This window comes from Trachymyrmex cornetzi, unplaced genomic scaffold (genome assembly GCF_001594075.2).
Source record: "Trachymyrmex cornetzi isolate Tcor2-1 unplaced genomic scaffold, Tcor1.1 scaffold47, whole genome shotgun sequence".
Taxonomy (NCBI): domain Eukaryota; kingdom Metazoa; phylum Arthropoda; class Insecta; order Hymenoptera; family Formicidae; genus Trachymyrmex; species Trachymyrmex cornetzi.
The window spans coordinates 2,039,792-2,051,171 of NW_017299509.1; the positions used below are offsets into that span (position 1 = coordinate 2,039,792).

General features: G+C 30.7%; 1 long non-coding RNA gene across 1 annotated transcript; it reads left to right on the forward strand.

Moving 5' to 3' along the window:
• The first annotated feature begins 1,650 nt into the window (after positions 1–1,650).
• On the forward strand, positions 1,651–5,912 carry LOC108764999 (uncharacterized). The gene is made up of 3 exons (XR_001940299.1): positions 1,651–1,707; positions 2,082–2,511; positions 5,543–5,912. It is a non-coding gene; the product is annotated as an uncharacterized LOC108764999 (long non-coding RNA).
• Positions 5,913–11,380: the final 5,468 nt, after the last annotated feature.

The window sequence follows — 11,380 nt, forward strand, 5'->3', positions numbered from 1 at the left end:
TTTTTATATTGTATACACATAAATATAGATCATTATATTTTACGTATAAACGAATAACTCTGGTTATTATCCACCTGCGGCATTATGCTGCATCCATTTTGATCTTTCTATCTGCAGCAATGGATGGCGCCACCAACTGTTTTAAATCGGTAGAAGTAAAATCTAACAATAAGCATTCTCTCATTTGCAAGCTATACGTTATAGGATGATAAACACGATATTTTTTGCGATTACGTCATATTTTTCGTATTGTAGTAGACAAATATATATTTGAAAGATCTCCAAGAAATCCGAACTAATTATCGATTAACAAATTCGTAAGTTTATAAAACTAAATCAAGTTTGTTAAATATTTTCAAAGATATAAGAAGACAATATTTATGATAATTATAAAATTTTATAAATAAAATGTTTTCTTCCTTGTAATAATTATATGATTGAACAAAAAGCTATTAAAAATTATTTTATGACCTTTGTATGAAAAATAACATTTCAAAGAGACGTATTAATAATATTATTACCATGTCGATCTTGTGAAGATTTGCACAAATTGACATATTAATACACATATCCTCGTTTAAATAGATGACTCGTATACATCAAACGAGGGACGTGATGGAAATTCTAACGACTATGAAACGTGCTCCCATATACTCCGATAAAGTAATCTGTATGACGTTAGCGAGCAATCTCGGTTATAAGTCGGTTCGCTTTGCATTCCACGAAGAGCTTGAATTTTATTAAAACGAAAATTTTAACGGACACTTTGCTGCGTTAATGAGCCTGCAATGTCACGTTAACTAACAATGACAATATCTAATAAAAAAATTATCGATAATTACTTAAAAATATAAAAATATTTCCCGACAAATATTTCGTTTAACACATTATATACTTTGATATCGTTCTGATTTTTTAAAATTCTTTCACTTATGTACTCTGTCTCTCTCGTAATGTTTATAATATTGCAAACAGATTTTTTCTGAAACAAACTTCCTATACTCAAATAATAGGCTGACATCATTTCAGGCTATCGTCAGTATGTCATCAAAATGACGTTTAATGTTCTTTTGACGTCGAAATAATGACAAGTAATGTCAGCTTGCTCCTTGGAATATAATTACGATAATAAAATTGTAAAAAAACAAAAGTTGTAAAAATTATCTATGGAAATTGTGACGTAAAATAATTCAGAAATACCAACCAGCTTTCCGTAATTATATAGATTATAAATTTAATTATTCACATGAATTAACTGAAATAATATTTTAACTTTAAACGAAGAATTATAATAAAAGATTAATCTAGCGATTAATGTCCGTTTCTACCAACAAAGTTTAATTTTAATCTCGATGCAACTAGCTCTTCATTTTTTTTCTAATTCTTACAATTAGAACTTTGCACTATCACTGTTGTCTTAACGTTCGTCCTGATGTGGTCATTAATTGTGTCCGGCCATTTTTACATACGTAAGTTATAATTTATTGATTCACTAATTTATTAAATTTGCTGTACACATATCGTTTGTTTTTTTGACGTTCGGTTAATTTCATATAGTGCTTGATTTTTTTATCTGACTGCCAGTCATTTCACAATGATCTCATTGTCATATGACCACTTGCTTCTGTACTGTTCTATGGATTACATCGGACTTCAACACTTGTTCGATAATTCGAGTGATTTTGTAAACTACTATTCAAGCGATTGGTATGTTGTTACATTTGCGACGTATTAAATTAACGTAAGAAAAATTGTTATAATTGCGACATTTAGATTATATATCTCACCCTTACAATAATATTGTGTTCAGCATTAGAGATGATTTTATTACTATAAAAAGTGTCACATCAAAGGTTATCGAAAACACTCGCGACAAAATAGAACTCGACTATACTCGAGTATACACTCGACTTCGCCACTTCTGAAATATAAAAGCAACGCCTAGTTTTCATACCGTCACAGCTATGCACGACTTCCACTTAGTACACGATTTCTGATAGAACTTGACGACAAAATTACCGTGCAATTACGATACGCCGAACATTCGAATTTAATACTAACTCTGAAATTTTTCTCAATAGTGAAAGAAACGCGCTTCTCTCTTGGAATCATCAGTGTCATCAGGTTATCGAGCTACGACCGTTAATGTTTAAGCGGGGTTACACACCGTGCATGGCACAGTTGTTAGTCGCCCGGTATTAGTTGAGAAGGATGCGTACATTTTACACGATTCTTGTACTCGTGATCCTCTCTGTGAGCCTCGGCGAATGTTGGTCCTTCTCGAACATCGCGATGTCAATCGACAAATTGATACGACCGCAAAACACCTCGGAAGTTTTAAATGTTAACGGAAATGGCAGCGCTACATCAATGGCATCCCCGGAGGTCACGGTACAAGGAAGAATAATATTCGTACCACGAAGGAAAGTCCACTGTGAACCGGGTCATGAAGCCGATCGGCGTGGCAAATGTAGACAAGTGTGGTGAAGCTTATTTTGATAAATACTCAAGGTACATTCCTTTTAAATGCTAAACAGAAAGAAAGATTTTGTCGAAGTATCTAAAAATTTAGTTTGATACGGATCTGAAAATAATATTATTAGACTATTATAAAACGATCAGGTATACAGAATGTTCAAGCATAAACCCGGATCTACAATAGATTTTTAAGCCTTAAGCCATAAAAATGGATGAATTATAATCAATTATTCTCCTCGCATTTGACTGTAATTGGCCAATTTCTTACGACTTAAAGTTAAAACACCTATTATAAATCCGGACTGATAAGTGATGCTATGAAAGTTTTTTCTAGTAATCAATTTAAGCGTCTTACATGATTATTTTGATAGACTAACAAAATAATTTTCATCCATATAGTTAACTTTTTAGATACTTTAGCAAAACCGTTCTTTCTTTGTATACTACCATACGAACCAATATCTAATATTTTATACGATATGGATTCTAATTACTTCCTACGGAATCTGATTATTTATTTTTTCGCTATCCGTTAAGATACAGCCTTGACCAAAATATTAGGCACTTTATTAATGATTATTTAATTTTATTCTTTCTGTTTATAGTACATTTTTTAAATTAATTAGTTCTGGAGAAAAACAAGTTTAAATTAAAAATTAGGGTATATTATCGCGCATGATAATCGTGTTCAGCAATAAAAATGATTCATCATTAACATCGAAAGTTCCATCGAGTTTTATCAAGAATGCTCATAGATGCAGCAAAACAAACTTTTGCGCTTAATACATCTCTTTTAAAATCAATAATTTGAATCTAATGCATGAATTTGTAGTTTTGTACATCTTTCTTATTATACATACAGAGAAACACTGTATATTATTTTTTAAACTAATTTCGTAGAATCGTTCAACAAACGGGCCATTAACCTCGCTACACGTACTTTCAGCAGATCAATTTTATATATCGGTGACTCGTGTTCAAGTAAAGTTCAAGATTTCATCATGCAATTCTTGATATCGCAATCTCGAATCGATGAAAAATTCTGGACACGCCGGGCTGATAAGGCCCCCGACTGTCGTCTTCTCGTCGCGGATAAAGCCGGTTTGCGTACAAGGTCGATTTTAATTAACCCGCTCGTCCGTTTCCTAGTAGTTTGTTTGTGTTCATTTCGAGAAGGCAGCGACGACGGCGGTGGCAGACAGAGAATAGAGATCAATCGTCGCCGGTTCTCAATCGCGTTCACTCCTCAGCGGATGATTTTCTTGTGAAAAATGCAAGATACGAGTCAGAGTCGAGACGTGTCGAATCTAACAATAAGCTTCGTATCTCTCGCGTTCCAACGCGATGAAGCATCATCCGCCCGATAAAATTTAAAACGAAACGCTTCGTGTCGTGATTAACGAACTTTATCATTAGATAAACAGAGATAACTATTTTGAGCCACGTATTTTTGAAGCATAAGCACTCGTACGCAACAAAGTGTCGTTATTTGTAATGTGATTGTTGCATTTTATTCGAGGATAACTGTCTACATCAGCAATTTGCTATCGGTAATCGCCTGACGCCTCTTCGAGGTATGTAAAGATTATACGCGTGATTACGTATTGCGTGAGATATCTCGAATGATATATTCATTTAAATTCTTGAAAAGGTGATTACAGTCAAGAAAAAATTTATCCATGAGAATCACGCAAATATGCGATTAATTCCAACAGATTGAAAACGACGCGACGCGAGCGCAGGATAAGTTACTGAGAGGCGAGATCTGGACAGGCTTCAGTCGTTGATTGCACACTGTATACTACAGTCATACGCAACTATGAAGCTTTTATTGGCTGTAACGTTCGTGTTAGTGTTATTTTTCATCCTAACGTCGAGTACGCACGCGACCAACAAGAGCGCCTCGCGAGAAGAAAAGCGTTTTATGCGTTTCGATAGTTACAAAATCGAAGCTGGATCAATAATTAATGTTCCTATACAATGTCCACCGGACAAGGTCAAAGTTGGAAATCGCTGTCGAAACGTCTTTTAGGTAAGGGACTTTTTAAGGAGCAGAAACTCTCTTCATTACAAGTAAAGCATCAATTACTGCGTCGCACATTTGCAACGACATAAACAATATATTATTTCTATCATTAATCGTACAATCTGAAATGTCTACTTACTATCGTGTAACTTTTCTATTTATTATGTTATTTATTATTTAATTTATATTAGGGTCTACTCAAAAGGAATAGTTTCGCTAATATACTAAAAATTTCATTATAACTATAGAGCTGAAAATAATTTGTTGGACTATTAAAATAATTATGTAAAACGCTTAAACATTAATATGTAACAAAAAGTTTTAACATTCTAGCAACCAATCCTACATAATTATTTTTAAGGTCCAAACAAAATTATCTTCAAATCTATATCTAACTAAATTTCTACATAATTCAACAAAACCATCTTTTCTGTGTAAATTTATAAACAGCACTATATTGTTGATGTTTCACTTTTTGAAGTTATTACTCCAAAGTCTATTGCGCTTATGTTTATAAGTGTATCTTTTCAATAAAGATTTTTATTGCAAAATTAATTCAAATAAGTGTTCAATAAAGACTTATTGTCAGCGCATATTATAAATAAATATATAAATAAATAAGCAAGTAATAATATTTTTATAAATACTGTTACACAGTATATAACGACCTACGATGCTGACGTCAAACGCGTTCACATTTATGCCTAGTTGATTATAGCATGACGTAAACTTATTCTGACGAAGTGTAACGCTTTGAGGTTGATTTTCTTTTTGCCGGAAGTTGGTACAACTCATCAACTATTCCAGCCTACTCGTCTATCAAATGCGCACACAATCGTCACCTCGTATCGATCCCTTTCGTACTCACGTCAAACTTAAATATGCAATAACTTGCCAGATCTTTATTTATAGCGGCCACTCTATTTCCGTATACATCGTATAGCTCTTACTTCCAACCATAGAGAGATGTGTAAAATTTATATGTAAAACTCTGCGTAAAACAAATCAAAATAAACAAGATCGTGGTTTTTGTTGCAGATTCTTTATAGACAGTTGAACCACTCCTGTTTATGAAAGAAAACATCCCCGGGAAAGAGAATGATTAACAGGATTAAAAAGGAAACAAGAATATTATTCTAATTATTGGGAATAAATATCTAATTGGCATCTCTGTAGGTCTATGAAAATTATAGAAAATTAGAGAGAGAGAGAGAGATATGTATTTAATTAATTAATGATTTATGTAAGATCTATACCAGTTCATCGAATCGAATTGGCAATCGTAAATTTCATTCGAAATGCAATTAAGATGTATAGACTACAAACTAAATTATTTTGTCAAGTATGTTTATCCCTACACAAGAAATAGGCTATGATTTTATATTAAACATGACAACAATTAAATTCAAAGAGAATATAGAGTATTAAATTTTTATATACTTAAATTAAGGAATAAATAGAATATTTTATTATATTCGTGAAATCAAATTAAATTAGTTATGTTTCTTTCTGTGAACACACACGCACACAAATATATAGAAGATTATTAATGAAATATATGTATATAAATGATGTAATTATTTACATAATTCCTTTTTCTTAAATAAAAAATGTATAAGATAAATAAAATTAAAATATTCATGTATAGACAGATATACGCGTGAATATGTGTGTGTAAAACTGTTATATACCTATAAATATCACAACATGAGTAAGACGAATAAAGTACTTTAAACAGACTTGTATTATAGTTTTTTCTATCGCCTACATTTTCGCTGAGTCATAATAAAAGATTTATTGGTAATGTGCGCGTAAAATCCAGAATGTGCATAGCGTACACAATCATTTACAATAATTTGTTATCGCGCGGAAGTTTCAAGTTAACGCTCTTACGTAAGTAATCAGGATATGATTTTGACCACTAATTAACTATGACGGAGACGGAAAACCGCACTGATGAGCCTAAGTTGTATATAAATACATGCGCTATCGTTGTAGCAGCCAGTTATTAGCATATTGATGTTGCAAGCGCGTACGTGAGGAAAAGAAGAGAAACTTGACGCCAATCTGTCTGATTTCGTCTTCCTAATTTGAAATTTGAGAAAGTGATCAGGAAATCCAATATCGTCCATAATAATGGCACCCGCCCGTTTGATTCTACTGATTCTCGCGACGATAATGTTAGTATTTGCGTGCGAGGGATGGCCACTGACTTTCCCCTCAAGAAACCGGGTACCGCCGAAATGTCCGCCAGGTTATAGGCCCGCTCGTAACGGAGGATGTAGAAAGATTTTAGTGACTTCCTTGCAGGAGGTAAGTACATCCCATAACATTTCTGGATAAACACATTTTTATTCTTTTCTTATTTTTTATTTTGAAGAATATTCTACTCTGCATATAATATAATAATATAAAAATATTTAAAAAATGTTTGAGAAAAAAATATTTTGTAATTACTGTTGCATAAATTGAAGTAAATTGATTGTAATGTCCAAATATGTATTTTTCTTGATTATAGAATGAAGCAAACAATATCGCAAGACATTCTTTCCTGGAGGTGTCAAAGTAGCAACGAAATATATAATACTTTCTTCTCTCGTATTATAATATGATCGCATCTTTTGACTAGTCAGTAATATGCATTGAAGAAGAAACCAGTTTAACAAAATTTGGTAATCATCGCTCATCAGGAATCAAATAAACTTATGTAACTATGCACTACGTAAATGTTTTACCATTTGTTTATTGTATCGTGTATACTATTTGATAATTGTATTATGTACACTATTTAGATAATTTTGTTAAATAATAACGTCGGAAAAAAATAATTCTAATCATTTGTTTCCACGAATTATTCTTTTTCCTCGTATTTAAATATATATCCATTAAAGATAATAAGTGAACAAGATACGAGTATAATTAGCAATCAGAGAAACATTCTATAAAATGGTAGCATTAAATACAGCTTTGATCACAAATATTACACATAAACATTTTCTTTACTTATTTCGAAATGTTTTAAAAGCAATGTTATTATACATACGTTTAAAGGGTTCTCTTAGATAATATATTCATATATATAAGGTCCTTTCTAATTTTAATAATACTACAAATTATCAACTATTGAAATATTATTGACAAAATAATATTATAAATTTTAATAAAAGATTAGATTGTTAAAAAAAGGTGAGACAATAAAAAATACCACATTATGATTTACAAAATGTCTCAAATGTTGAAAATAATAATATATAATAACAATTTTGTTGCTCTACGTATGTCTTTAATCGATAATAAAATAAATTTCTGATTTGTTACCTATGAATGATAATATATAGTAAATAATAATATATGTACAAATATTTATTGTTTTTCATCATATTAATATAAATTGTAAATAACATTTTTTTAATTATAATAGTTTAATTAATATTTACACATTTTCCAAAATCTACTTCTATGCTTTGAATTATTAATTATTACACTATAATTGTGCTTGAAATTTTTTAATTATTTGATATAATATAATATTATAATTACCATTATCACATTTCTTTTATTTATAAAGTTTTCTTCTAATTTACCTTCCGTAGTTATCTCATGGCATTGGCAAAATACCGATCATTGAAAATTCAGTGTTAAATAAATAAAACTTCTTAGACTCGATTGTTGATAATGTAGAAAAAGTTAGTAAATATATTTGACTCAAATTTAAACAAAATATTATTTAAAAAATATTATAATTATAATAAATAATGTTTCTTCAATTCCATTAAAAATAGAAAATTATGCGTTTAACAGTTACAACTTTAAATTAATTATAAGTAATAACTTTAATATTAATATGAGAGTTTTGGAAAACAAAAATAATTATATTTTATTTTTTAATTAAAACTTTTGATATAGTTACGTATAACAGGTAAGTTTCAACTAAAAGTGTATATATATATATATATATATATATATATATATATACTCGAAAGAGTTGCGAAATATATAGGGCGGGGTTATTTTGTTACTTCTAACTTTAAACTCATGTGAATATTTACGACGAAAAATAATATTTCTTTGCACGTGCTTACAATTACATTATACAATCATGGTTGCTCCTTAAGAGCACAGCACAACCTTTAAATATTCCATGCATTCTATTCAAAAACATATATACATTACAGCAAGAAATGAACAAGAAAACTCCGCTCTATCCTATATAATATATACATTATTCTATATGTAATATTATAGATACATACTTGATAATAGCTGCATCTTTGTTACTCCAGTAAAAGAAACAACAGGCGGAAGACCATCTCAATCAATTCCAGAGAAGATATAGACACCGATCACAGATATCAATACCGAAATTATAATACGCGCACAAGAACAAATGATGCTCGCGAACGTTGCAAACGTAAAGGCCATGGCACATAAAAAAACTTAAGACGTAAGACTTAAGCAGTAAGCGAATCGACCAATCAACATGTTGATTTCGTTACTGCTTAAGTCTTACGCTTTAAGTTTTTTTATGTGCCATGGCCTTTAAGTGGAATGCGCCCTAAGTCGAACGTGTAACATCGCGAAAAATATTACGAATACTCGCGATTGTTTTTTTCTGAGCAACTATAGCAAGATATATTTCTGTGTATCAACGTTTCGTCAAAAATACTGAGCAATGAGAAAACGCTCTATCAGATGCAACGCGACTCAGTAATTAGTCTCGAATTCAAATTTTGTCAAAGCATCATGGCGATTCTTCAAGCCGAAACGGTACGCGACGTTTAGTAAAACTGCGATATTAGCGCACACCGCAATTGACGATTGACGAAGGTATGTACGTGACAAACGGCCGAACGGCGATTCGCGATTGTTTATTCCGCGCGATATTCACAGAAATAATCGCGAAAGATGTGAACAAATCGACCGACTCAAGTGTATTTCCATACGTTTATTACCACACGTTTGTCAACTGATCGAGAACGCGGCCGCGGCATTTCAAATCTATCGATGCGACGACATGGATTAACTAGCGCCATCTGCACGCGAGAGATGTAACCTCATCAGCATACCTACGAATACCTACCAATACTTATTACATTCAAAATCTTAAATTATTGTACAGATGTCTCTGTTATGTTGGTGATTCTCAAGAGTCAATAGATGTAATGATAAAATATCGCAAACTTTCTATCATTTTGACACAAAGACGCGGCCATTCTAAATTTATATATTTATATAAACGTATTTTGTGAGGAGGAATAAAGACGTGAATTATATAAATTAATTTTTTTTATAATCAGTTAATTTATGAATAAAGGAATATGTTACAAATACTTAATTTATGTATATTTTTTAGTCTATTATACAGGTTTATTTGTCGTTGGAATTTCGATACATGAAAGTGTATGAAAATATATGTAAGCGGTTCAAAATAAAATTAGTTCACATTATACAAGTAATCATTGAATAAAAAAAAATAATTTTATGAGAAGTAAATTTTAAATTTGCATAGAAAATTTTGCACAGATGAAAACAACTGCATCTAATGGGTAAATGCAATTATGCACTATGTACACTCTTCGCCATTTGACGCAAAATGTTAAGAAAATTGGATATTGCGTTATTTTATCAATTTACTTTATCAATATAGACTTTAGCGAATTCAATTAATTTATGTGCTCGCAGATATTGGCCAAATATTTACGAGTTTCCATTGCGATGCTGTTTAATATGTGCTACGTTTATTTTTATAAATCATTTTATATACGTTCCTCCTTTTACTCTTTATATAAGCGTCTGATTTATCTGCATCATTAAGACGGTTATAGATAGTTTTCCCGTCGATTGTTACCTTGAGGTGTAACGATATGAAAATTAATTTTAAAATAAGTTGATTTTATATGCAAATTTGTAAACGCCCACATTGTTCACCGAGAGCTACTCGGTATTGAAAAGCATTTACTCACCACACCTGAATTATTTTAAATTATAGTTGATGTAACGGCAAATTACAGCTGTGCAGCTTTCTCACAAATAATGTGATATCTTCCGCGATGATTATCGCTTTATTAAATAAAATGTTATCGATACCAAATGAAAGTATGACAAAATTATATTTACATCTTGATCTTGTTGATATAGATATCGTTTTTTTTTTCAAATGTAAAAATGTACTAATAACATTTACACTTTCTTACTTTAATAAGATTGACCAAAACATTTACAGTAAATATAACGTCCAGTGCCCCTTTATTACAAAAATTCAAGATTTAAAAAAGAAATTTACACTATTATTATATTTTTATTTAGATATTTAACTTGGTTATTGCTGGAAAAAATTTCGTATCGATAAATATCTATCTCATCACTCCAAATATTTATCTGTAACGCACGTTTGCATATTTTATATTCAAATTTACTCTTTAAAATATATTAATTCTAAAATAATTATAAAATATACTAATAATCGCATTAGTACACTGGAAAATTATTAGGTACATATAATAATTTATTATTAGGTACACGATAAAAATTGTTATTGCGATAAAGATTTTTTTATAAAAAAATATCCAAGTACAAGGTGTAATAGTAAAGATATGATACACAAACGAGATAAGCAATAAACTTCCTAGTTAGTCTTAATTGTAGTACGCTGCGTGTCGTATGAATCGTCGTATGGCAAAGATAAATTAGATATGACTTTTCCGCGGCATCGATTGACGCATTCGAATAATTTTACTCGAATGAAATTGAAAAGAAGAAAGCGCGTATTTTACAATTCTATGAATTTAGAAAAGTTCATTGCTTATCGCACTCGTATGTTGCATTTTTATTCGCACTATGTATTTGAATGTTTTTTCTCTATCGCAAAAACAATTT